The following is a 27,586-nucleotide window of genomic DNA, read 5'->3' as shown; positions in this document are numbered from 1 at the left end:
TCATGCTGCAGTTTCTTTCCTACTCTCTCTCTCTAACCCACGGGCAGCCACTTACATCACTGCAACCCATCCAACCATCATGACCTGCAAGTATTACAAAGAGGAGAGACTAACGAGGAGTGTGAGTGAGAGGTCAAGGATGAGATGGAGGGATGGAGTGGAGAGGTATTTGAGAGAAGGGGATGTGAGTTGGAAGCAGGGAAGCGAAATGGCGGACAGGGCGACATGGAGGCGATTTGTTTGTGGCCATCCCTTGCAGGATGAAGGCGACTAGCGACAGACTGATAGATGGATAGATGGAAAAAAAAAGTTGACAAAATGCAAAGGCCTCAATATTTTACCGCTAGTACATAACAATAAAATCTGCCGAATATATGCATAAACTTACAAAAAGCAAAGGCAAACTGTCTATAAAAAAAAAAAAAAAAAAAAAAACAGTACAGCAGGTATCAAAGACCATATGGCAGTAATTCAAAACTAAGACTTAAGTTGTCCTGCCGTAGTCCACCCTCCACTTTTCGTGGGGCAGGGCAGTAGCTGGAGATGTTATTTAACCATGCAGTGTAGCCGCCCAGATATATCAGTGCCACCACATGAAGGCGTCCCTTTCCACCACCAAAGCAAAGTGGAAAATCAGCTGTATAGTTACAAATGGAACTGTATTGGGCTTTTGTCTGTAAATTTTTTAAAATATAGCCCCTTCAATCCAGTGACATCTATGTATCTATTTACCCATCAATATCTATCTATGGCCACAAGACTTAATCCTATAAAGGGTGGCCACAAACAAATTGCCTCCACGTTGCTGTCCTCTGCGATTTGACTCCCCTCCCTCCAACTCACACCCCCTTCTCTCCTATATTTCTCCATTCCATTCCTCCATCTCATTCTTGGTCTCCACCTCGCTCACATACTCTCCACGTCAGTCTCTCATTGTCCATCGTGTCCACGTGGGCCAACCTATGCTTCAGATATTCTTGCTGCCTCAGGTGTTTATATTCAGCTTAGGACAGACTTCAAACTGGCGAGGTTACATACAGTATAACCTTCTTTACTGCCTTTACTATACCCGGGTGCAGTGGTGGCTGCTGCCCACTACCATCCACTCACTTGATGTAGTGCTGCCTACAGTATAACCTTCTTTACTGCCTTTACTATACCCGGGTGCAGTGGTGGCTGCTGCCCACTACCATCCACTCACTTGATGTAGTGCTGCCTACAGTATAACCTTCTTTACTGCCTTTACTATACCCGGGTGCAGTGGTGGCTGCTGCCCACTACCATCCACTCACTTGATGTAGTGCTGCCTACAGTATAACCTTCTTTACTGCCTTTCCTATACCCGGGTGCAGTGGTGGCTGCTGCCCACTACCATCCACTCACTTGATGTAGTGCTGCCTACAGTATAACCTTCTTTACTGCCTTTACTATACCCGGGTGCAGTGGTGGCTGCTGCCCACTACCATCCACTCACTTGATGTAGTGCTGCCTACAGTATAACCTTCTTTACTGCCTTTACTATACCCGGGTGCAGTGGTGGCTGCTGCCCACTATCATCCACTCACTTGATGTAGTGCTCCTACCTCTTCCTTCACCTGTCATTCCCTTTTTGTGTCTGGCCTCTTCTCTTCCTGTTTTTCCCATCCTTCCTGTTGCTTTTTATTACTCTTCTTTCCACTTCAGGTGACTCTACACTGACAAGCCTACTGGTTTCCTGTAACAAGGGAACCCTTTACAACGCTGGGTGGTAACCATATAACAGGATGATGTGCAGCCTACTATGGTGTAACCATGGCAACCTTTTACAACGCTGGGTGGTAACCATATAACAGGATGATGTGCAGCCTACTATGGCGTCCCTGTTACTGGATGCAGATGCAAATTCCGTCTGGCAACCCAACCTCCATACTCTTGCCCGCACCTGGCAGTGGCAAGGTGCTGTCCACTGCAAGGAAACATTGGTTCACTGCATGGCACGGCCCTGCAGGGGGAGCTGCTTGTTTGCGATTGATAGGTCTGCTCAACCAGACAGACCAGGGTTACTCAACAATTGTTCACGAGTAGTCTTTAAACTGAATAAAGTGGTCCAGAGATACCAAGAACAAAATTTTAAATACCTCAATGGACTGAAGGGGTTACAGCTGTCTTAAAGTACAGTACAGTGTGGTGTACACATGGCAAGAATAACACTGACAATGGCATTGGACTGAAGGGGTTACAGCTGTCTTAAAGTACAGTACAGTGTGGTGTACACATGGCAAGAATAACACTGACAATGGCACTGGATTGAAGGGGTTACAGCTGTCTTAAAGTACACTGTGGTGTACACATGGCAAGAATAACACTGTCAATATGTTAATGGACTCAAAAAAAAAAAAAAAAAAAAAAAAAAAAAAAAAAAAGGCCAACCTATAACAAGGAATTAGTGTATTCTTCTCGAGTGACATCCATGTGACTTGACAACATTTGTTCTAAGTTGCGACGATTCCCAACCCTTTTCAGCTTGGTGATGGCAGGTGTAGTCTTTGGTGATGGCAGGTGTAGTCTTTGGTGATGGCAGGTGTAGTCTTTGGTGATGGCCAGGTGTAGTCTTTGGTGATGGCCAGGTGTAGTCTTTGGTGATGGCCAGGTGTAGTCTTTGGTGATGGCCAGGTGTAGTCTTTGGTGATGGCAGGTGTAGTCTTTGGTGATGGCAGGTGTAGTCTTTGGTGATGGCAGGTGTAGTCTTTGGTGATGGCCAGGTGTAGTCTTTGGTGATGGCAGGTGTAGTCTTTGGTGATGGCAGGTGTAGTCTTTGGTGATGGCAGGTGTAGTCTTTGGTGATGGCAGGTGTAGTCTTTGGTGATGGCCAGGTGTAGTCTTTGGTGATGGCAGGTGTAGTCTTAGATGGGTGGACTTACACTGATATAAAGGAGACCCATTTTGTCTGACTATTTTGTAAGAATAAAAGTGTTTCATGAAAGACCTATTTTACCCGCAATATCCTCATGTGGCTGTACCACCAACTTTAAAATCCCCAGCTACAGGGGTGAACACCCTCTCTCTGAAGAAAATGGAAGTGACAAAATGAAAAATATGTGAGGTGGTGTGTGGGGTGCAGAGAATACGAAAGAGGGTGAAAGGTACAGCATGGTGGAGTGAAGAGGTGAGACAGGCTGTGGTGCAAAAGAAAGCATATAGTGAGTGGATGGGAAGCAGAGGCATGGAGGAAGTTGAGAGACGGATGGGAGAGTTATATGTAGACAGGAAAACAGAGGTGAAAAGATTACAATTATGTCGTGTGCTTGCCATTCTCAACAGGGTTCAGAAAGACCTCAGCTTAACACATGAAGACACAGCACTTAGCCACATCAATCTTCTTCTCGGTCTGAGTTGAATAAAATGACCTGGAGATGGCAAGAATAACATCAATCTTCTTCTCGGTCTGAGTTGAATAAAATGACCTGGAGATGGCAAGAATAACATCAATCTTCTTCTCGGTCTGAGTTGAATAAAATGACCTGGAGATGGCAAGAATAACATCAATCTTCTTCTCGGTCTGAGTTGAATAAAATGACCTGGAGATGGCAAGAATAACATCAATCTTCTTCTCGGTCTGAGTTGAATAAAATGACCTGGAGATGGCAAGAATAACATCAATCTTCTTCTCGGTCTGAGTTGAATAAAATGACCTGGAGATGGCAAGAATAACATCAATCTTCTTCTCGGTCTGAGTTGAATAAAATGACCTGGAGATGGCAAGAATAAACTAAGACATCATCGGAGTGAAGTGGAAAAGAAAGACGCTGACCTGGACTGAGAACATACTACACTCAATGACATTAATTTTCATGTAGGTCTATCTATTTATCTATTGCCAGACGCCTCAATCCCGTAAGGGGTGGCCACAAACAAGTCTCCTCCATGTCGCCCTGTCCCCCGCCATTTCACTGCCCTGCTCCCAGCTCACACACCCCTCTCTCATATACCTCTCCACTCCATCCACCTCAACCTCGGCCTCCCCCCTCCCTCTCTCCCCCTCCACCTCACTCTTATACACTCTCCTCGTTAGTCTCTCGCTCTCTATCCTCTCCACATGGCCAAACCACCTCAATGTAATTCTCCTAACGCTTCCTATCACATCCACACCACAATGCTACTTTCAAGTAGAAAATACAGACATACAGGGAGACAGTTCCAGAGTTGACCTACAGACTAAAATCACTTGGAGCCTGCCAGACTAAATTAAGGTGTCAGTGCACTAAGAAGGCTAAAAGACTCACCTTAATTCGAAAGCCACTACACTGGGGCCACTGGTTCTCTGTAACTTAGGCTGCCACGTACCGCTGCCTGACTCTGTATTCATGTTGCCATCTTGCAAGTAACCCAAGTAACGCACTAGTAACAAGTAACATCGTACCTGCAAGTGAAAGGAACAATTAGTTGCAGGTGGGGGGAGAAAGTGACCAATATTACTCTTGTTATCATCAAAGAAAATACACCACATGTTGAGCCTGTACCCCATGAAGAGTCCAAGAGGGGCCAAAATTGTTGTACAAGGCAGTATGTAAACAGAGCTTCACAAGACACTCCCCTGCAATATCTGATGTGTTGTGGGCACAGCTCAGTGTGATGGTGTGTGTGTGTGTGTGTGTGTGTGTGAGTGTGTGTGTGTGTGTGTGTGTGTGTGTATGTGTGTGTGTGGGTGTAGCAGTGGCAGTAGGAAAGGAATACCCGGTACATGATACATTGGTGTGTGTGTGTGTGTGTGTCAGTAGGAAAGGGATACCCGGTACATGATATACAATACACTGACAACACTAAGCCGTCGTTGCAACACACAAGACACAGCCAGGTGTAGTAGCAGAGCAGCGTTATCAATGCACCACACTATTTTCACACAGGCCACACAACGTCAATGCAATATTAGAGTACACAGTCACGTTGCCCAGCCTTTGCAATGTCTGCCCCAACCATGCAGTGCTGAGAGCAATTTGTCTAATTACTGTACACGATTTTTTGTGAATACCAGTAAGTATTATCCTCAGCCAACTTTATGCCCACAGTTCCCTTTATGATCTATCAGTTCACATCATCAGCCCCTAGTACACCCTTAAGTTTTTTTTGTAGTAGTATGAGGAACGTAGTAGTACTAGCAGAAGTAGTAGTAGTAGTAGTAGCAGTAGTAGTAGTAGTAGTAGTAGTTAGTCTCCATTAACCTCACATCACTTTATTTCTCCCAGATCTTCAGAAAACCGTCTCGGGGTGGCAGGAATGAAACAAAAAATCATCTAAGGAAATACATCGAGACTGGGTTTTTTTTTTTTTTTAAATCTCTGTATGTTGTGCTTTAATTTGATCTCATGATCTACTGTTTTCACTCTAGCTTGGCCTAAAACTGCCATCTCTTCAACGCGAACTGAGTTGTAAAGGGATTAACATTAAAATAGTGCTAGTCATGAAGAAGTGCTATGGAAAGGATGTTGTTGGGCCACAGCTGTAGAGATTAGCATTAGATTACGATGCTAGTCATAAGAAGTGCTGTGGAAAGGATGTTAAGCCACAGTATGGTAAAGAGATTAACATTAGAATACAGTGCCAGTCACGAAGTAGCGCTATGGAAAGGATGTTGTTGGGCCACAGCTGTAGAGATTATATAGCATTAGAATACGATGCTAGTCATGAAGAAGTGCTATGGAAAGAATGTTAGGCCGTAGTTGTAAGAAGATTAGCATTAGAATACGATGTTAGTCACGAGGAAGTGCTATGGCTATGATGTGGAGCCGCAGTATTGTCTTTTTCTGGCACTGAGCTGTGAAATAAGCTTCAAAGGCCAAGAGTGTGGTCCAAGTTAGAGTACAAATTCCAGCTTTATTCTTTGTATCAGTAACCGATGTTATTCCGCTTAGGAGACTCCATGGTAGTGTGGGGCTGCATGCAGGCTGTGTCTAACCCTTCCACTTACAAAACCCGTCTTGGCTAAATAAAGTGAAAAATAAAGTTATAATCGTCAGCAGGCAGCAGTAGTAAAGTGTTAGTGTGACTCCAGGTTGACCTAAACGTACAGATAAAATCGTCAACAGACAGCGGTAGTAAAGTGTTACTGTGGCTCCCTGCTCATCTAAACGTGAACCCGGTGGACTGCAGGATGAAGTTACCTCTCTGCAGTGCCTCATCCTGCTGTTATGGGATAGGGATTGAGCAACGTGTATATTAATAGTGGTACTGGCGTGATTATATCAGTGCCACCACCTGCAAGCGTCCCTCTCCAACACGTCATCGGCTTGAAGGGGCTATTTACGTGGAATCCTCTTCAAAAAAATACCACCAAACCCACAACATAATAAAAAAAAAAAGACAATAACCAATAACTCTATCTATCTATCTATTGCCAGACGCCATAATCCCGTAAGGGGTGGCCATTTGACTGAGTTATTTGTTTTACGGGGAGGGGCACTAACCCTCCACCAACCCGCTTGCTGACATGTAGGGAGCACGTATGGTTTGGTTATATGGTTACCACCCAGCACTGTAAATGGTTTCTTGGCTTACAGGAAACCATTTGGCTTGTCACTCAATGTAAAGCCACCTGTAAAGGAAAGGAAAGCAATAAGAAGTGACAGGAAAGATGGGAGAAATAGGAAGAGGGGAGGGCAGGCACAGAAAAAGAATAAGGCTAAGGAAGACATAGGCAGCACTACATCAAGTGAGTGGATGATGGTTGCCACCACTAATCACCAATAATAACCAATAACCAATAAATAATAACCAATAATAAATAATAAATAATAAACAATAAATCGACGGAAATACATAACATACGAACATCTTAATAATGTCGGGGGCAGAATGTTTACAAAATGTCGGCAAGGCCACGAAAAAACCCGACATCCTTTAAATATCTGCAAACAACAATATTCTGCCACCAAACTACACTTATTTATCTCCATTACCTTGCATAACAGCAGTAAGCAGAATTAAGTGGGGAAAATAGTTGTTTGTAAGGAAAATGTGGGAGCAGAGCAGGATACTACGCCAGCCATCTTCAGCGTCTGCTCTAACCAGAATGCCAAATACCTCAATACACCCACCTTCCCTCACACATTTACACCCTAATAATCTCTATCTAACATTAGTGAGTAGAATTATGTCAGTAAATTAGATGGAAGCTGCCGAAAAACGAATCAGAGCAGGATACCTAAGCTGGCCTTCTTCGGCGTGTGTTCTTCAATTTACACCACCATTCCACAATACCATCTCAAAACACGAATATTTCCATCACATACCTATACCCTAGTAATCTCTATCAACTTATTTAATATTAACAAGCAGAATTATGCACGAAAATCAAATGCCAGTGGTAAAATTATGGAAGTGGACCAAGTTACTCACGAAGCCAGCCTCTCTTCACCATCTGCTTGGACTTTGTCGCCCTTTATAATCACGAAACACGAATACTCACTAGAAATGCTCACCTCTAAGTTGTCTCCATTGTCTTACCAAATTTTCACGAGCAGAATAATACAAGTAAATTAGCTATAACTGGTTGAAAACATGGAATTAAGGCAGAATACTCACCACGCCCCCACAACAACTCTCTTGAAACATGACGTCGGTTACTCTTACACTCCCATCGCCAACCTCGGAAGCAGGGATGTTCTGCCCAGAGACCCAATATATCGTACCGTAGCATGAAAATTATCGTATATTACCCTAAAATTATCGTACAGGTAAATTTTCAATTAAAACAAGTTACCAGACGAGATGGTGTGTAAAAAAAAGTATGATGAAATGGTAAATGTAGACGGGGCACCATGAGCTTGACTGAGTCAATCCAGGAGAATCACAATTAGGTGAATACAAACTAGTAATTAAGACGGTACATTACTTTTGCCTTCCTTACACTCACGTTTCCCGGTAAGAAATTAAGAATATCCTGCAAAGCTTTATGTATACCAGCATATCAACTGTACTTACGACTTTACTGAAGTCCTATACAAAGTTGCAGAGTGGGTAGTGGGTACAGCAGCACTACAGCTTGGCCAGGGCATTGAACCAGACCACTACCAAGCACCAAGTAAAGTTTGAACTTCTAAGTCCTTGACATTTATGGGGTCGGCCGGGCTTGGCCCTGACCTCCCATGGGACTGGGAGGGGAAAGGAATTTCGTGAGTGACTCATGAGAAGCGTGGGTTACTGGGGTGTGGGCACAATGAACCGTGTGGCGGGAATAGTGAGTGTTGTTAACCTGCAGTATATATATAAAAAAAATCTAGGGAAGCTGAAATAGACAAAAATTATCGTATTTTTTAAATGTGATATCGTACATCGTACAGGCATCCCAAATTATAGTACAAATACGATAATTATCGTACGTAGAACATCCCTGCTCGGAAGTATTCATAAAGATCTTAAACCAATTTCCGAGATTTAAAAAGTCTTCACAGCATTTTAAAGGTATTAGAAATAATTTTGTTTGGTCGATTATTTCGATTTTTATATATTTTTGGCTTGGCTGCGTGAAAACTAAAAAATAAACTAGCAATTTTATGCACGTGCACCTGACGCTCAAAACATTTATAATTTTGGAACCCAGGCCTTTTCCTTGATGTGATGCCCGAGTTTACTGTATATGCTAGTATCGCTGCACTTATGATCGAGTTAGCTGTGTGAAAGAATTTATAGGCTACATTATTTGCATGGATACTACCCTCTTACGGGATATTTTGGGTTTGCTGACGATAAAATGAAGCCGAAGTCAGTAAACTACGAACAAAATTCCCACATCTGGCACTCCTTTCTAGTTTCAAATTCTCTCCCTAAAATTAGTTTAAACCTCAGCAGTACTAAATGTTACCTTTTTAGAGACTTAGAGAAGATATCACGGTACAATTTACTTTTGCTTCCCTTAGACGAATATAATGTACTGTGACAGAGATACCGCGATGCAGTGTAACACAGAGTATGTGTAGATAGCAAGATTTTTTTAAGAATACACAAACTATATGTGTGTGTCTTGATGAGTTGTCTAATAGTTCGCTGTCGATGTTTTATTGCATTTTTAGTGAGTCTAGGTTATTTGGTGGCTGCATTGACTTTTGAATTATAAGTCCTCGACCCAAACCTTTCCTTTTACAACTTTAATCACGTACCTCAGCGGCAGAAAAGGATAATGCTACTACTCGACATCTATACCTCTTCATTACTAACACCATAGTCCAGCATTCGTCTTTTGCTACAACGCAGCATTCAAGATAAAGAGATGGCAAATTTAGGTCAATTTACAGCCAAAGGAGCACTGTAGGTATTTACTTTTATAGATAAAGATGGAGACTGGCACGGCTACTGGTGTGGCATCAACGTGTTCACACCACACTCCACCTGTGAGCCTCCCCCACCACCACCACCACCTCGCCGCAAAACAGTCGCCACAGGGGTTTGAGCTTCGTTCTAAACCCTGTCCACGTTCCTTCCATACCCCTTATAACCAAGGGGATTGATTTATCGAAGGCTTCACCCAGTTTTTTGTGGATCGTGTTCAAAAGTGACGTTTTCTTTGGTTTTTGTGTTCATCATCATCATACATCTCTTCATTATCATCATCTTCCTCCTCCTCATCATCATCATTATAAATCTCCTCCTCCTCATCATCATCATTATAAATCTCCTCCTCCTCCTCCTCCTCCTCCTCTCCTCCTCCCCATCATCATCATCATCATCATTATAAATATCCTCTTCGTCATCTTCCTTCTCCTCCTCCTCCTCCTCCTCCTCAGGGAAGGAAGAGGTGAGGGTGTTAAACTTACATCTTTATAACTGTTCGTGCCAGAGGTATTGTTCTTTACAGTACCAAACATACCCCTGATGGGTGTCCACACAGTACTCATTACACTTACAGTTGTCCGACCCACAAAATCTGGGAATTAGACGGATTTTACGATCCGGATCATACTTCCCTTGTCCGCAGTTGCACGTACTCTTAATTCCTCTCATTTTCAACTGGAGGAGGTTAAGGCCTGACTCATATAATGGCCTGAAGCCGCCGCCACCCACCTGGCCTTCTCCATGGCACGGGTTTGCTGTTCTTCGTGAGCATCGGGCCTCACTTGGCTCAAAAAGCGCCCCACAGCACGGGTTTGGGCAGAAGGAGAATCGTGCACACCCGAAGGGGCTCTTGTCGTTATTGGCCCGAAAGTCCCCCTCAGGCTTTTGTAATGCCGGTTCTGTTGTGTCCCATTACACCATGTCGGCCAGATAGGACATGCGGTGCACTGTACACCAGCACATGTACAGCCAGGCCGTGGACGTGAAGTAGTAAACAGCCAACATGTCTTTGTCACTGGCTTCTCGAATGTTCTCAATCCCGCGGCTGTCTGAACCATCCGTGTTGCAAAAGATTTTCTGTGAATCCTTACCGCAGAGCCCCTGTCTCTTGCCCTCCATACGAGTTACAGCGTCGTATTTTGTGCTGAGCTGGAGCTTCTCTGCCACACTTGATACATAGGTTATACAGTGGAAAAAGCTTTGGCTGCAGTATCTTGTCTCGTCCAGATGAGAGGTGGCGGCAGCCTGAGGCAAGCGTTGTGTCAGAGGATGCACAATATCCGTCTCATTCAGTACTAACCGTAGTGCGCAAAACACGCAGAAGAAAGGCAGCAGCTAACACCAGCAGTCCCATGTACTTTTCTCCCTTCAAACCAAATTTATTATAGCCTACGTCTGGCTGGAGTGGGTGGAAAGTTGGGATGGTGTCAGGGGAAGGTTTGGGTTGGTATGAACACTTTGTAGTTAGCCCCTTAAGCAGACGACCTGTACTGGGTGCCCCTTAAGCAGACGACCTGTACTGGATGCCCCTTAAGCAGACGACCTGTACTGGATGCCCCTTAAGCAGACGACCTGTACTGGATGCCCCTTAAGCAGACGACCTGTACTGGGTGCCCCTTAAGCAGACGACCTGTACTGGATGCCCCTTAACCAGACGACCTGTACTGGATGCCCCTTAAGCAGACGACCTGTACTGGGTGCCCCTTAAGCAGACGACCTGTACTGGGTGCCCCTTAAGCAGACGACCTGTACTGGGTGCCCCTTAAGCAGACGACCTGTACTGGATGCCCCTTAAGCAGACGACCTGTACTGGGTGCACCTTAAGCAGACGACCTGTACTGGGTGCCCCTTAAGCAGACGACCTGTACTGGGTGCCCCTTAAACAGACGACCTGTACTGGTTGTCAGCCCCTTAAGCAGACGACCTGTACTGGGTGCCCCTTAAGCAGACGACCTGTACTGGATGCCCCTTAAGCAGACGACCTGTACTGAGTGCCCCTTAAGCAGACGACCTGTACTGGGTGCCTCTTAAGCAGACGACCTGTTCTGGGTGCCCCTTAAGCAGACGACCTGTACTGGGTGCCCCTTAAGCAGACGACCTGTACTGGATGTCAGCCCCTTAAGCAGACGACTTGTACTGGATGTCAGCCCCTTAAGCAGACGACCTGTACTGGGTGCCCCTTAAGCAGACGACCTGTACTGGGTGCCCCTTAAGCAGACGACCTGTACTGGATGCCCCTTAAGCAGACGACCTGTACTGGGTGCACCTTAAGCAGACGACCTGTACTGGGTGCCCCTTAAGCAGACGACCTGTACTGGGTGCCCCTTAAACAGACGACCTGTACTGGTTGTCAGCCCCTTAAGCAGACGACCTGTACTGGGTGCCCCTAAAGCAGACGACCTGTACTGGATGCCCCTTAAGCAGACGACCTGTACTGAGTGCCCCTTAAGCAGACGACCTGTACTGGGTGCCTCTTAAGCAGACGACCTGTTCTGGGTGCCCCTTAAGCAGACGACCTGTACTGGGTGCCCCTTAAGCAGACGACCTGTACTGGATGTCAGCCCCTTAAGCAGACGACTTGTACTGGATGTCAGCCCCTTAAGCAGACGACCTGTACTGGGTGCCCCTTAAGCAGACGACCTGTACTGGGTGCCCCTTAAGCAGACGACCTGTACTGGATGCCCCTTAAGCAGACGACCTGTACTGGATGCCCCTTAAGCAGACGACCTGTACTGGGTGCCCCTTAAGCAGACGACCTGTACTGGGTGCCCCTTAAGCAGACGACCTGTACTGGATGCCCCTTAAGCAGACGACCTGTACTGGATGTCAGCCCCTTAAGCAGACGACCTGTACTGGGTGCCCCTTAAGCAGACGACCTGTACTGGGTGCCCCTTAAGCAGACGACCTGTACTGGGTGCCCCTTAAGCAGACGACCTGTACTGGGTGCCCCTTAAGCAGACGACCTGTACTGGATGCCCCTTAAGCAGACGACCTGTACTGGGTGCCCCTTAAGCAGACGACCTGTACTGGATGCCCCTTAAGCAGACGACCTGTACTTGGTGCCCCTTAAGCAGACGACCTGTACTGGGTGCCCCTTAAGCAGACGACCTGTACTGGGTGCCCCTTAAGCAGACGACCTGTACTGGGTGCCCCTTAAGCAGACGACCTGTACTGGGTGCCCCTTAAGCAGACGACCTGTACTGGATGTCAGCCCCTTAAGCAGACGACCTGTACTGGGTGCCCCTTAAGCAGACGACCTGTACTGGATGCCCCTTAAGCAGACGACCTGTACTGAGTGCCCCTTAAGCAGACGACCTGTACTTGGTGCCTCTTAAGCAGACGACCTGTTCTGGGTGCCCCTTAAGCAGACGACCTGTACTGGGTGCCCCTTAAGCAGACGACCTGTACTGGATGTCAGCCCCTTAAGCAGACGACCTGTACTGGATGTCAGCCCCTTAAGCAGACGACCTGTACTGGGTGCCCCTTAAGCAGACGACCTGTACTGGGTGCCCCTTAAGCAGACGACCTGTACTGGGTGCCCCTTAAGCAGACGACCTGTACTGGATGCCCCTTAAGCAGACGACCTGTACTGGATGCCCCTTAAGCAGACGACCTGTACTGGGTGCCCCTTAAGCAGACGACCTGTACTGGGTGCCCCTTAAGCAGACGACCTGTACTGGGTGCCCCTTAAGCAGACGACCTGTACTGGATGTCAGCCCCTTAAGCAGACGACCTGTACTGGGTGCCCCTTAAGCAGACGACCTGTACTGGGTGTCCCTTAAGCAGACGACCTGTACTGGGTGCCCCTTAAGCAGACGACCTGTACTGGGTGCCCCTTAAGCAGACGACCTGTACTGGATGCCCCTTAAGCAGACGACCTGTACTGGATGCCCCTTAAGCAGACGACCTGTACTTGGTACCCCTTAAGCAGACGACCTGTACTGGGTGCCCCTTAAGCAGACGACCTGTACTGGGTGCCCCTTAAGCAGACGACCTGTACTGGGTGCCCCTTAAGCAGACGACCTGTACTGGATGTCAGCCCCTTAAGCAGACGACCTGTACTGGGTGCCCCTTAAGCAGACGACCTGTACTGGGTGCCCCTTAAGCAGACGACCTGTACTGGGTGCCCCTTAAGCAGACGACCTGTACTGGATGTCAGCCCCTTAAGCAGACGACCTGTACTGGGTGCCCCTTAAGCAGACGACCTGTACTGGGTGCCCCTTAAGCAGACGACCTGTACTGGGTGCCCCTTAAGCAGACGACCTGTACTGGATGTCAGCCCCTTAAGCAGACGACCTGTACTGGGTGCCCCTTAAGCAGACGACCTGTACTGGGTGCCCCTTAAGCAGACGACCTGTACTGGGTGCCCCTTAAGCAGACGACCTGTACTGGATGTCAGCCCCTTAAGCAGACGACCTGTACTGGGTGCCCCTTAAGCAGACGACCTGTACTGGGTGCCCTCTTGACTGACGCATTCATCTTGGCCGCACCACCAATCTGCCTGGCGCGGTGAACGGCCTTGTAAAGAGATGGTGGGTTGGTTTTGGCTTTAGCTGTGCTCTGGCCCCTCTCATCTTCAACCTCCTCCTCCTCATCCTCTCTCTCCTTCTCTCCTTCCTCTTTTTTCTTCTTCTCTCCTTCCTCTTTTTTCTTCTTCTCTCCTTCCTCTTTTTTCTTCTTCTCTCCTTCCTCTTTTTTCTTCTTCTCTCCTTTCTCTTTTTTCTTCTCTCCTTCCTCTTCTCTCTCCTTCTCTCCTTCCTCTTTTTTCTTCTTCTCCTCTCCTTCCTCCACTCCTTCCTTCCCTCCTTCCTCCACTGCATCTTTCTCTCCTCCCCTTCTATCTTTCCTTCCTTCCTCCACTCCTTCCTTCCCTCCTTCCTCTGCTTTCTCCTTCACTCCTTCCTCTTCTCTCTCCTTCCCTCCTTCCTCCTCTCTCTTCTTCCCTCCTTCCTCTCCTCTCTTTTCCTCTCCTTCCTCCTCTCTCTCCTTCCCTCCATCCTCCTCTCTCTCTTTCTCTCCTTCCTCCTCTCTCTCCTTCTTTTCCTCCTCCTCTCTCTCCTTCCCTCCCTCCTCCTTTCTCTCCTTCCCTCTTTCCTCCTCTCTCTCCTACTCTCCTTCCTCTTCTCTCTCCATCCCTCCTTCCTCCATTCTCTCCTTCCCTCCTGCCTCCTATCTCTCCTTCCCTCCATCCTCTTCTCTCTCCTTCCTTCCTTCCTCCTCTCTCTCCTTCCTACCTTCCTCCTCTCCCTTCTTCCCTGCTTCCTCCTCTCTCTCCTTGCCTTCTTTCTCTTCTCTGTCCTTTCTTCCATCCTCCTTCTCTCTCTCCTTCTCCTCTTCCTCCCCCTCCCCTTCTTCCTCTCCCTCATCCTCCCCTTCCTCCTTTCCCTCTTCCTCCCCTTCTCCCTCATCCTCCCCTTCCTTCTATCCCTCATCCTCCCCTTCCTCCTCTCCCTCATCTTGCCCTTCTTCTCCTTCCTCCTGTCCTTGCTCCTCTGTCTTGTGCTGTTATTTCTCCTCTATCCACACCACCACCTAATTCTCTTCCTCCTCCTCCTCATCCTTCTCCTCCTTCTCCTCCTCCTCATCCTTCTCCTCCTCCTCATCCTTCTCCTCCTCCTCATCCTTCTCCTCCTCCTCCTCCTCCTCCTCCACATCCTCCTCATCCTAACCTAATAAGTCCTAAACCCATTACTTTCCCTGCCTCCCCTGCACCTCCAGTTGCCACTGTTTGCCGTCCCTGCCTAGGCCTCTCCACGCGCTTCTTTCCCTCCTCCTGTCTCTCTCTTGTCTCACGTCCCTTCCTTTCAGCCTTTCTCGCATCTCCCCTCCTCTTCCTCCTCTCTTTCTCACCTCGGCTTCTTCTCCCTTCCTCACCCTCTTCTCTCCTCCTCCTTCCCTCCCTTCGAAGTCCACGAAGACAATAAAGTAAGAATGTAGCCGGGGGAAGAGGAAGATGGTGACATTCTTATAGGACTGATGGAATTGTAAAGCTGTGTGTGTTTAAAGGTGAAGGCGTGAAGCGTTGAGTTAGATGTGTAAAATGGTGTGGAGGAGGAAGGAAGGACCAGTGATAAGAGTAATGAGTAAAGGATAATAACTAAGAGCAATACAGTGTGACGCGCCGTACCGTAGTGATGATGACACTGCTAAAGAAGGGTTGATGGTTGTGGTGGTGATGGTGGTGCTGACTCTGGTAGTGGTGATGATAGTAATGATAGATGCAGGCATGATAATATAATACTCATATATACATATTATTTATATTTCTATATACTTTATCTATGTTGTTTATATCTTATATGCATCATATACAGTATATTACCTGTATTATCTATCTATCTATTGCCAGACGCCTTAATCTCGTGGGGGGTGGCCATAAACAAATCGCCTCCATGTCGCCCTGTCCAACTCCGTTTCACTGCCCTGCTCCCATTTCACACCCTCTCCCTCATATACCTCTCCACTCCATCCCTCCATCTCATTCCCGGCCTCCCCCTCTCTCTCCCCCTCCACCTCACTCACATACACTCTCCTCGTCAGTCTTTCACTCTCCATCCTCTTCACATGCGCAGACCACCTCAGTGTGTTTCTCCTAACGCTTCCTATCACATCCACATCCACACCACAACGCTTCTTTACTTCCTCATTCGTCAGTCAGTCTCTCCATGTAACTCCACAGGCTCCTCTCAACTCATTTCCACTGCTCTCTCTTGTGTCCCACCAGCAACGTCCCTTAAATAAATCCTTCCAGAAATTAATCGTTTAGTAGAAGGCAGAATGAACCTGTATGTACGTCACCTGCAATGGGGCAGGTTAAGGTAAAAAAATAAAAAAGAAAGAAAAGGGTATGTTTTTGAATATTACAGAACCCCGTAGATGGCAGGCCGTGGAGGGATGGAGGGGGAGAAGGTGGGAGAGAGGAAAGGGGGGGCGTGGAGGGAGGGAGGGATGGAGGGAGGGGGGGACGTGGAGGGAGGGAGGAAGGGGGTAAAGGAATTTCTGTCGGCTTTTTGTGGAGGAAAGGAAGGAGGGAGGAGAGGAGGAATAAAGAGGGATGGAGGAGGGGGAAGGAGAGGTGGAGGATGGAAACAGGAGGGGAGGTAGGGAGGAGAAAGGGGGATGGAGGAAAGGTGGTGGGGGTCGGAGAGACGGAGGAGGAGGAGAAGTGGGGGGGCGGAGAGAAGGAGGGGGTTGGAGGAAACTACTGTCTTCAATTGGACTGAGATCCAAACTGAAATAATCCTTAACATACATATACACTCACCTAATATTCATAAATATGTATGTATTCTTATATCCCAAAAGAAAGACGGTACAAGTAGCCATTATCTTGACGCTAATCATGAGAAATGGAAATTACACATACATACATACATACACATACATGAACACATACCGTACACACATCCGTATAAATTAATACATATACACAAAAAAAAAATACGGAAACTACATAATGGAGTGGAAGGGCCGAAGTGGAGGGGGGTGGACGGGAGGAATAGAGAGATGGGGGTTGGGGAGGGAAGGAGGGGGTGGAGGGAGGTACGTTTCCCTTGGTCGCCGCCTCTGGGCGACTGGGCGGTGGCGCCGGGAGGGACTGACTGTGAGGGAAGGATGGTTTTGTGCGTTTTTTTTTTTTTTCTGTGCGTTCGTGTGATCTTCGAAACTACGAGTGACTGGATGTTTGTGGCCTGGTGGTGGTGTCCGTCTCGAGGTGTACAGGAGGCTGGGTCAAACGAAGGGCCAGGTGGTGGACTGATCGGCTTCCCCCTACGCCATCAGCAAGGAAGGTCAGCCATTTTTATCATTCGTCCATGAATTGGGTGGCATTGGAGACGTTGCAGCACTTGTTTATTGATGATTCATTTTGCGTATTTCACGTAAGCGTTCTGCTGTATGCCAATTATGTAGTTTGAATATCGATATACTTTACATCAATAACAGGAGGATATCGATATGTAATGTGCAGAAATAAAGGAAGTTGGGATTTTTTTTTTTTTTTTTGTGTCCGACTCTGGGCATAGGCTTCACAGCCTGCTATCAAGGCCCAGTAGTCCTCCTACATACCATACACCTCTACATGTCACCACTTCGGCGCTAACACCCACCGTCCATATTGAATACATGCTAGGGCTGTCTCATACAGGACTGGTGTATTGGTATTAGCGAGGGTATTTTTACGACATGTCGGCGGGTCTTCTGGTAGATCAGTAAAGCCTGATTTAATGAAATTCAAATCCTTAAACTGTTCCCTGCCCCAGCCGGGATTCGAACCTGGGTCCGTTAGGACTGCAGGCCACCTCTCTACCGATTGAGCCACCGCCTCCCCATATTGCGGTCACATGGGTGATTGATTATCCAGATACTGAGAGCGTCTAATTTTGCGATAATGGTAAATGTACAGTTTAGTGTAATCAGCAGAGAAACCTTAACAGTTCACTTCTTACTGGTAGTTTGCTCTCAGTATTTTTTTAATTTTTTAAATTTATTGTGGTAAAGGGCTACTTTGTGGTGATTTTGTTTCCCGATTGTTTTTATTATCCATGTTTTGCTTCCCCGACGCGTGGTGTTTCCTGGACGTAATGGCGGACACACTAAACCCTAAGCAACTGTACCGAGATAAGTTTGGTTTTCCATTTTGGTGTTTCTTGTTGTTGCCGTTGGATAGGTTGGATTGGATGTGGTTAGGTTAAGTAAGGGTATGTTAGAGATTGGATTAGATTAGGTTAGGATGTTGTGCTAGGTTAGATTAGTTAAGAGTAGATATAAGGATAAGCTATATATAAGGTTAAGCTGCAGCAGCTGTAAAAATAAATTTCAGTTGATTAGAGTACGTTTTAGAAAGTCAGCCATTACGCCTGAGAAACCAACACGAGTGAATCGGATGAGCATTGACAAAAACAACAGGGAAACAAAATCAGCAGTAAATCATTTACTATCATAAAAGTCATCAGAAAACTACATAAAACAACTTTGGAGAGAAGTGAATCGGTAAGGTATTTCTGTGACCTAAACTAAACCGTATGTTTACCGTGATGATAAACCTTTCTTTACTGTGTCAAGCATTATTTCGTAGCTAATCCGTATGGAGAATAGAGAGGACCACCTTTTAAAGATTAACCCCCCTTTTATTTTTTAACTTTTTGAACTCAGTGACTAGGTAAAGATGTACAGTTGGCCAAGAAGAAAGTGCAACCAAATATGCTGGTGTGTGGCGATATCTGGCAGCTGCTCCGTAGTAAACACTCGTATTTTTTCAATGGATCACTCAGAATCTACAACCTTTGTAAGGATGCACGTGATTGGCTGAAGCGTTCAGTATCGGAACAAATGTTTTGTCCCTTATTTATTACTGAATATTAACTATGTGGCAAGAAGTAATGTATACAGATGATGTCAGGTACTAAATCAGCTAGCTGTAATTACATTTATAGTAAGAGTAACACGTAGCAATGAGTACCGATTAACGTATGGTATTGTGTTGGCATTGAGAAAGGTGTTTCAGAGGTTAGTTTCGAATGATTTTGACCTTTGAAGTAGCGGAACCTGGCCGAGGCACATTGTCTAATTGGTGTCGGTATCTATCGAGAAGCAAAATTTCCTTACGAAATGGGCTAATATGAGACGTTAGGTAATTACACACGCTCTGAAAATTAGTGTAATATATAAGTGATATAAGATTGGCCATTCCAGTTCAACATCACTAGCAATGCATATTTTGTAAATTGTTTAAGCAAGTCATAATATTCTCTCAGTACGATGTCATTTATAATTACTTCATTTTGGTTACAGAAAGTTAAATTTAAATAATAGAGAATAATTGCCTGCTCAGCTAAAGGACCTACCTTAACTATTCCCCCTAGTATCATGATTCATAACCGAATACTTGATGCAGTTTAACTAATTCATTGCAAATTGATGCTGACAGCAGCGAGTGTCCACACTATGAGTCTGGTAGCACGCTACTTGTAGTGCCCCACCCGTGAGTAGGGGTCTCAACCTCGGGTAAATTACCCCCAGCGCAGTCATTGCAGTCATTCTGCATTTAAACATTTATCCTTATACAGTATTTACGCTAGGTTCATTGTCTACATAAACTGATGTATTGTTTGTGTATATTATGGCCAACGATCCAAACGTATAAGGAATATAAAAAACAGCTTAGGTAGGCTGCAATGCTCTAGTAGGTCAACCAGGGATCAAACTCGCTACCCTAAACCCGCAGCCATTCACCCTTCCTCCATTTCCCCATGTCAGTGCACCTCGCCGCATCACCATCAGTTCGACAACAGATATAACCTGACCACCTTGCATGTTGTGACGTTCGTGTTGAAACTATAAACACCTATTAAATGTTTGGATTTCGATATGATTCAGTGTTGTTTGCTTTAATTTCATAGGATGTCTACTACGAGGAGATTGCTCCAGTCGAATTGGAGGGGCCTAAAAGCCAAGTTCGGCATACCTGTTCACACCACACGTTGTTCCCATGAATCCTTCCTCCCTTCTCGTCTCACTATGGTGTGGAAAGGAGGGATACCTTTAACAATCCTCATGTCTGTCATTGCACCCATACTGTATGTATTGCTGCCGGGCATCAGTGTTGTTTTATTTTATTTTATTTTAGTCAACCATCACTTATTTCTATGTAGTTTACGATACAGTAACTATTTTATGAAAAGGAGGGTGGGAATATCTAGGTAAGAAAACTGTGAAAGACGAAATAGAGACGACGGAAATTTTCGGCATTTAACCTTACATTATAGCGACACATATATGCTGCGTACTGTTAATTATACGAGGCTAGCTAAACTGATATCGTCAGATAGAAGTTCGTGCTTAGTAATACTGTGACCGAGAATGTCAGAGAGCTATATCAGACACTAACAAGTTCACCAAGATATATAAATGTTGGTAATGAGTAATATACCTACATGTTCTTTAGGAACAGTGAAGGTTAATACTGTATTTTCCTCTGGTCAGTGATACTCTAATATATTATTAATCACAGGGAAGTGTGTATCGGGGCTCCAACACGTTCTTGTGATTCACAGTGTAGCCATGCGCTCAAAAATCAGACCACTGCTTTACATTTATTTTTATTTATACACATTCTGTTCATACCTTTAATACACAAGTTTTATATTTCCACCCTCTACATATTATCCCACTGTAAATAAATACATTTAAGTTTTACTTACTAACATTAGTAGGGAAATAGAAATATCAACATGCATGAGAGGTATTAAATGTGGTCCATAAAAGGCATGACAAGCAAGTGTTGCAAGAAGCAATATTACTGGACAGTTCAGTCCTTTGTCCAACCACCAGTCTTCACGATTACACTGTGGAGGCGCTCTGTGACGGAAGCCACGTGGTTGTGAATGAGAGTTTGTTTCCCTCTCAAGACTAGCCACTCCGATGTCATGTGTTGCATGAGTTGCTCTGGCGTTCTTTCCTGTGCTGGCTCCCACGTATTCACAATGTTAGCCCGCACGTTTTCTATAGGGTTCAGGTCAGGGCTGTTGCTAGGCCAGAGTAGATCAAGGTGGCGCTGTTCGTCAAACCACCGTTTCACTACCCTAGCTGTGTGAACAGGGCTGTTATCCTGTGTGAAGATAATGGTCTCTGGATATGGGAGGGCGTAGGAGCGGACAGGGGGCATCATCACTTCCTCAACGATCTCTGAATACTTACCTGGAGTGAACCTATACTCTGTGTGACCTGTCCAACCCCGTACAGGAAAATCCATCCCCACACGTTGCAAGTCACATGACCGCTTTGAGCTACCTGGTAGATGTTCTCATCATACCTAGAAGACATATTATATAATGTATAAAGACATGTTTTGGTTTCTATTCCGTATGTTCACACTTGTAATATATATATATAATATATATATATATATATATATATATATATTGTGGTAGGTGGGGGCGCTCACCATCCACTCACTCGATGTAGTGCTGCTGTCGGGTGTCTTCCCTTTCCTCTCCTCCATCCTTCTTTCCATCCTCTGCTGTTTTCTTTTACTTCATTCTTTCCTTGTCCTTCTGCCTACGGGTAACTATACACTCCCTCTTCTGTCTTTCCTTCATTCTTTCCTCTTCCTTCTGCTTGTGGGTGACTCTACACTGAGTGACAAGCCAAATGGTTTCCTGTACACCAGGAAACCATTTACTACGCTGGGTGGTAACCATCAGGCTTGGAGTAATTACATATGCTTTCAGTCAATTACAATTAGAATTACTTGCCCATTATTACATTACAGTTACAAATACAATTACAGGGAAGGAAAAAAATGACAAATACAATTACAATTACAATTACTCAGTTTTAATACTTCCAAATTACAATTGCAATTACAATTACAACCTAGTTTGTGTTCAATTATATTTTAATTACTAAATTATCTACTAGATCAGGCCCTCTCCAAAGTCACGCGTACTGGACGTGTTCGAGTCGTGTACTGTCTCGTGTAACATGTTTACTTCAGAGCAAATCCACCCTTCTCTCTCTCTCTCTCTGTTCAGTATATCATACTATATACGTTTATCAAAGTATTTGTGTGATGTAATTATAATTGTTCTTCTCCTAAATGCTCAATTACAATTACAAATACAATTACTATATTACTTAAAAACACAATTACAATTACAATTATAATTACACATTATTAGAAATAACGAATTACAAATACAGTTACAAATTATCTTAAAAATGTGTAATTAATTATATTTCAATTAAATTACAATTACAATTACTCCAAGCCTGGTAACCATATAACCAAATTTTGGCGCCTGGTGGTTTAGTGAGTAATTATTGCGCTCCAATCGGATTGAGCCGGTGAAGATTTTAATCCAAGGGATGGTTGGGGTTGATTGCTCATTTAATGCCACTCAGGGATGAGTGGGGCTGGTCACTCTCATCTTAAATGTCGGGACCAACTGCTTAGCCCCAGGCTCCTACTCTCTTCATGGGGCAATGTAGGATTTGATGATGGATGGATGGATGGATATATACTGTACTGTATAATATACAGTATATATATATATATATATATATATATATATATATATATATATACGTGGAGGTGATTTGTTTGTGGACACCCCGAACTGGATTGAGGCGTCTGGCAATATATATATATATATATATATATATATATAATTACCTCGTATTGTCTCTCCTTTCAGCAATGAAGTTTCCCATGAGATGTGGAGCTGAATGTTTTCTCATCAGAGAACTCTGCCCCAGTGGTCCATGCCTTCCTCCACATAACGCTGGGCAACTGGAGCCGAAATTCCCGATGATGCTCTGTTAACTTGAGTTTGATCGCTAGTGTTCGGTGGCAATAGCCCATTTCCTTCATCCTCTGCCGTATAGTCTCCGCAGACACATCCAGCTGCAACTGTTCTCTAGCTGCCACCGCGTTGCTGGATGGATGGGTTTCAAAATACTCTCATACGCTGACCCTCTTCAGCCGTGGTTTTTCTCACCCGTCCAGGTTTAGGGTGATCTCTCAGGTTGCCTTCCGCCTCCCACCTCTTGAGCCAGCGATATACAGTGGTGCGGTGAATGCCAAGTTCCTCTGCTTATCACCAATCCAGCTGATCAAAGTAAGGCCTTTAGGAGAAGTTAGAGGAAAGTAAATAGTGACGATACTAAACTCTGTTTACTTTACCTTGGCGTAAAATTGCCATCTAACCATCTTCAGTGTTGTGCTGTAATAAGAGATTAGCACTAACATAGACTATGGTGCTAGTCACGAAGAGGTGCTATGGAAAGGATATGGAGTCACAGGCCAGTAGGTTAGTATTGTGGTAGGTGTCATAACTATGCATGATATTTTCCAAGGAGGTTGGAGAAGTCTTTGTGAAACGTTATTTATTTCAGTCTTCTTTGAAGAAACAATAGTTAGGAAATGAAAAAGGAAACAATGAATATTCACAAAACAATATGGCTGGTTTATGTTGCCTTTGCTGTGGTGCATTCAAAAATACAAACGCAGATTTGAATTTAAGTTGATACGACCGAAAAAAGGCAGTCTCGAAAATATTACCTACTTGACCTTCCTTATTATGCGATTTTAACACTAAATCAATCTTAATTTACTAAAATTAAGAATAAGGATTTTGTTTTTTCTTAAAATGTGTAAGTTTAAAGGGTTTGAATGGCACTGAGGTAATTATGGCAGAAAAATAACGAAATATTGGCAGCGCGAAGTATTCATAATATCCACTTCCGGCGTCTTGGGGCTATATAAGGTGAGCACCTGCGTGAGCGACTCTAGTGGACGAGTTAGCGAGAGGGTGTGTTGTCCGCGCTCTCGCATTTTCATTGTGACCCGTAATTTTATAACGGTTAGTAAGGTTAAAATTAATCGTACTGTGTAGTACGATATTGGATTGTGATATAGCTTACGATTAAGTTTTGGTAAGCTCATCCCAAAATGTCCCACACAGTTGTACACATGGACAACGGGGTCTACCGCCCCACCACTATCCCCGTCAACACTAACGGGATTCGGCCCCTCCTCAAAAAGATATTGTTCGTACTCATAACTTGTTGGTTCGTAATTGTGTCACTTACTGATTTAGGTTTCACCATTTTTGTCAAAACATGTGTTCCCTATTTCCGTAAGGATATTTCTGATATTGTTTACAAATTTGTTGAGAATGGTGTTCCTCTAGACACAATTTTGCGCCATAATATTGAGCCATCAAGGCTTAACTGGGCAATTAAGTCATTAGGAGAAGAATATAGTCACTATCCCGGTAGGCTAATGTTGTCTGAATTGACCGGGATGGTAATTTCTTCACAATTGCGGTATGAGCTCAACGCGGGTCTAACTTGGCTTATTGTTTATCACTGTTGGTTGCTCACCACTTGGGTTGGCTTTTGGTTTGTCAAAAATGACGTGTTTCAGGTTGTGCTGTTGGTGCTGAGTGTAATTCTGGGTGTCAGTATGCTGAGTTGGCAGCTGGCACTGAGTGCCATCTATTGTGCCCAGCTGCTTCACCCCTGGAGGCCATAGTTGGGGTGATAGAGGTGTGGGAGGTGTGGAATGGGGCTTGGGTGGGGGTGGTGGCGTGGTTTGTGGTCAAACTGTTGGTCAGTGTCTCGGCCCTGTACCTGAACCACCGCTACCACCACCCCATACAGCGGCAGGCCCCACCCCCACACCTGGTGTGATTTACCACCACCCCACACAGCGGCAGGCCCCACCCCCACACCTGGTGTGATTTACCACCACCCCACACAGCGGCAGGCCCCACCCCCACACCTGGTGTGATTTACCACCACCCCACACAGCGGCAGGCCCCACCCCCACACCTGGTGTGATTTACCACCACCCCACACAGCGGCAGGCCCCACCCCCACACCTGGTGTGATTTACCACCACCCCACACAGCGGCAGGCCCCACCCCCACACCTGGTGTGATTTACCACCACCCCACACAGCGGCAGGCCCCACCCCCACACCTGGTGTGATTTACCACCACCCCACACAGCGGCAGGCCCCACCCCCACACCTGGTGTGATTTACAACCACCCCACACAGCGGCAGGGCCCACCCCCACACCTGGTGTGATTAACCACCACCCCACACAGCGGCAGGCCCCACCCCCACACCTGGTGTGATTTACCACCACCCCACACAGCGGCAGGCCCCACCCCCACACCTGGTGTGATTTGCCACCACCCCACACAGCGGCAGGCCCCACCCCCACACCTGGTGTGATTTACCACCACCCCACACAGCGGCAGGCTCCACCCCCACACCTGGTGTGATTTACCACCACCCCACACAGCGGCAGGCCCTACCCCACACCTGGTGTGATTTACCACCACCCCACACAGCGGCAGGCCCCACCCCCACACCTGGTGTGATTTACCACCACCCCACACAGCGGCAGGCCCCACCCCCACACCTGGTGTGATTTACCACCACCCCACACAGCGGCAGGCCCCACCCCCACACCTGGTGTGATTTACCAACCCCCCACACAGCGGCAGGCCCCACCCCCACACCTGGTGTGATTTACCACCACCCCACACAGCGGCAGGCCCCACCCCCACACCTGGTGTGATTTACCACCACCCCACACAGCGGCAGGCCCCACCCCCACACCTGGTGTGATTTACCAGTACCCCACACAGCGGCAGGCCCCACCCCCACACCTGGTGTGATTTACCACCACCCCACACAGCGGCAGGCCCCACCCCCACACCTGGTGTGATTTGATTCATCTTATAAGTTTTTGTTTTACTTTAATGGAATCTACATTTTGTTTTGTCTTTTTGCTTAGTGCTGAGAATTATCTCTATGGACAGACATTACTCTCTGATGTTATTTGTTACTCTCAGTTTACTCTGTCTTATTGGAGGGACATTTACTTTCTTTGATGTTACATGTAACTCACTTTTTTACCCACTTTGTTACTTTTTTTAATGGTGGCGTGGAGGTAGAGCCCTCGGGTCAAAATGTGCTGTGGTTCAAGTCCCAGAGGTAGCCAGAGGGAGTATACTTTGTGTGCTGAGTTATTTGTTACTTTGTTACCACTTTTGTTACCTTTTTAATGGTGGTGTGGTAGTAGAGCTGTTGGGTCAGAATGCACAGTGGCCTGTGGCTGTGCACTGTGGTTGGAGTCCCACAAGTATTTCTGTCTTGTAGACATTACCAGGGGCGTAGGTCAGCCTCCTGTCCTTAAGTGTTCTGCACTACACCAGCCCAGCCTCAGGCCCGTCGCCTCCAAAAAGGGGATAAGTACACATTGCTCTCTTTATTTACCTATATTTCCTCCTGTGTTTAACTTTTCTCAGTATATTATAACCTTTTTTTTAATCGACGAACTTTTATGTTCTTTAAATTTTTTATATCGCAGATGGGTGTGGTGATTGCAGCTGCCTTCGTACAATCTCATGATCTTTAGGAAAGTAATTTTATAGCCATGTGAAACATAGTTATCTGGTTATTTTAGACTGCAAAAGTGTAGGGAAAAAATAAAATATACTGTTTGGGGTATTTAAGAATGCCTCCAGTTTGGCTGTGGCAACCTGGTTACCGACTGGATACGTTGATTGCCAACAGGACACGTTGGTGCATCAAACATTGAACTCTATACTAAACCAAACGATCCAGTCTAACCTAACGTATCCTGTCTATCAATAGCCAGACGCCATAATCCGATAAGGGGTGGCCGTTTGTCTTGAACAAGTTGTTTTACGGGGAGGAGCACTATCCCTCTACCCATATGTGTTCCTTGTTCCACTTGGTGGAAAACACATATGGGTTGGTTATATGGTTATCACCCACTGTTGTAAATGGTTTCCAGGCTTATAGGAACCCATTAGGCTGGCCACTCAATGTAAAACCACCTGGAGGAAAGAAGAGGAATAAAAAGTGACAGGAAAGATGGGAGAACCAGGAAAAGAGGAGGTCTAACCTATTCTAACTGGGGTCTTTGCCCCACCCCCCGTGATTTTAACCACCTTGAATTGCCACGTAGCTTAGAGACCCCTTGAGTATCTGTCAGGCCAAATCCCAGTCTTGAGTCCTAATAATAAATCTAATATGTCATAACCTAACCTATTCACACAACCAACCCAAGCCCATCTTAACCTAGCTAATCCTGCAGTAATTTAATCAGTTGAAATTCTCCAAACCTAACATATCAGTTGGGAATTTACTTATACCAAAAGTAAGACATGCATTTGTAGAGTTTGTCAGCAAGGTTTGCCTCTTGGTGGTACCTTTATGTGGGTGATGGAATGTGTGACATAAACATGTCTTTACATATTTCACAGGTAACATTATTAAAAAACGCCCTGTAACTATGATAACCTATGAAACATAAGTCACCTGTGAAGGTTTAATTTCAGTACGAAATATGGAAAAGTCGTGCCCGTGTGGTAAAGTTTTTATTTTTTTTTTTTTTTTTTTTTAAGGGACAGTCATAGTTTGTGATAATATTTGTTATTCAGTAATGTTTCTGTTTTGTGAATTGCTCAAGCACCACAGCAGCAACCACAGTGGATCAGTTGAACTGTGTCCTGTGGTGGTGAACCTGGTTTGTTAGGTTAGGTGGGGAATCAGTACACTCGTATGCCATATAGCCTACTGTACACAACACCAAAATGTGAGTTACTCCAACACAGCACCAACAGACATAGTATAGACTAACACTGTGTTGTAGTGTAGGTAAAAAAGTGTCCAGCATACAACAAAATGGTGCTGTCGGGTCAGTATCGTACTACAGTATATTTAAAAATGTAATTT

This window comes from Coenobita brevimanus, chromosome 108, assembly GCF_032717465.1.
Source record: "Coenobita brevimanus isolate Jiangsu-jjx chromosome 108, ASM3271746v2, whole genome shotgun sequence".
In the NCBI taxonomy this organism is placed as follows: Eukaryota; Metazoa; Arthropoda; class Malacostraca; order Decapoda; family Coenobitidae; genus Coenobita; species Coenobita brevimanus.
This window is presented reverse-complemented; position numbering follows the sequence as displayed.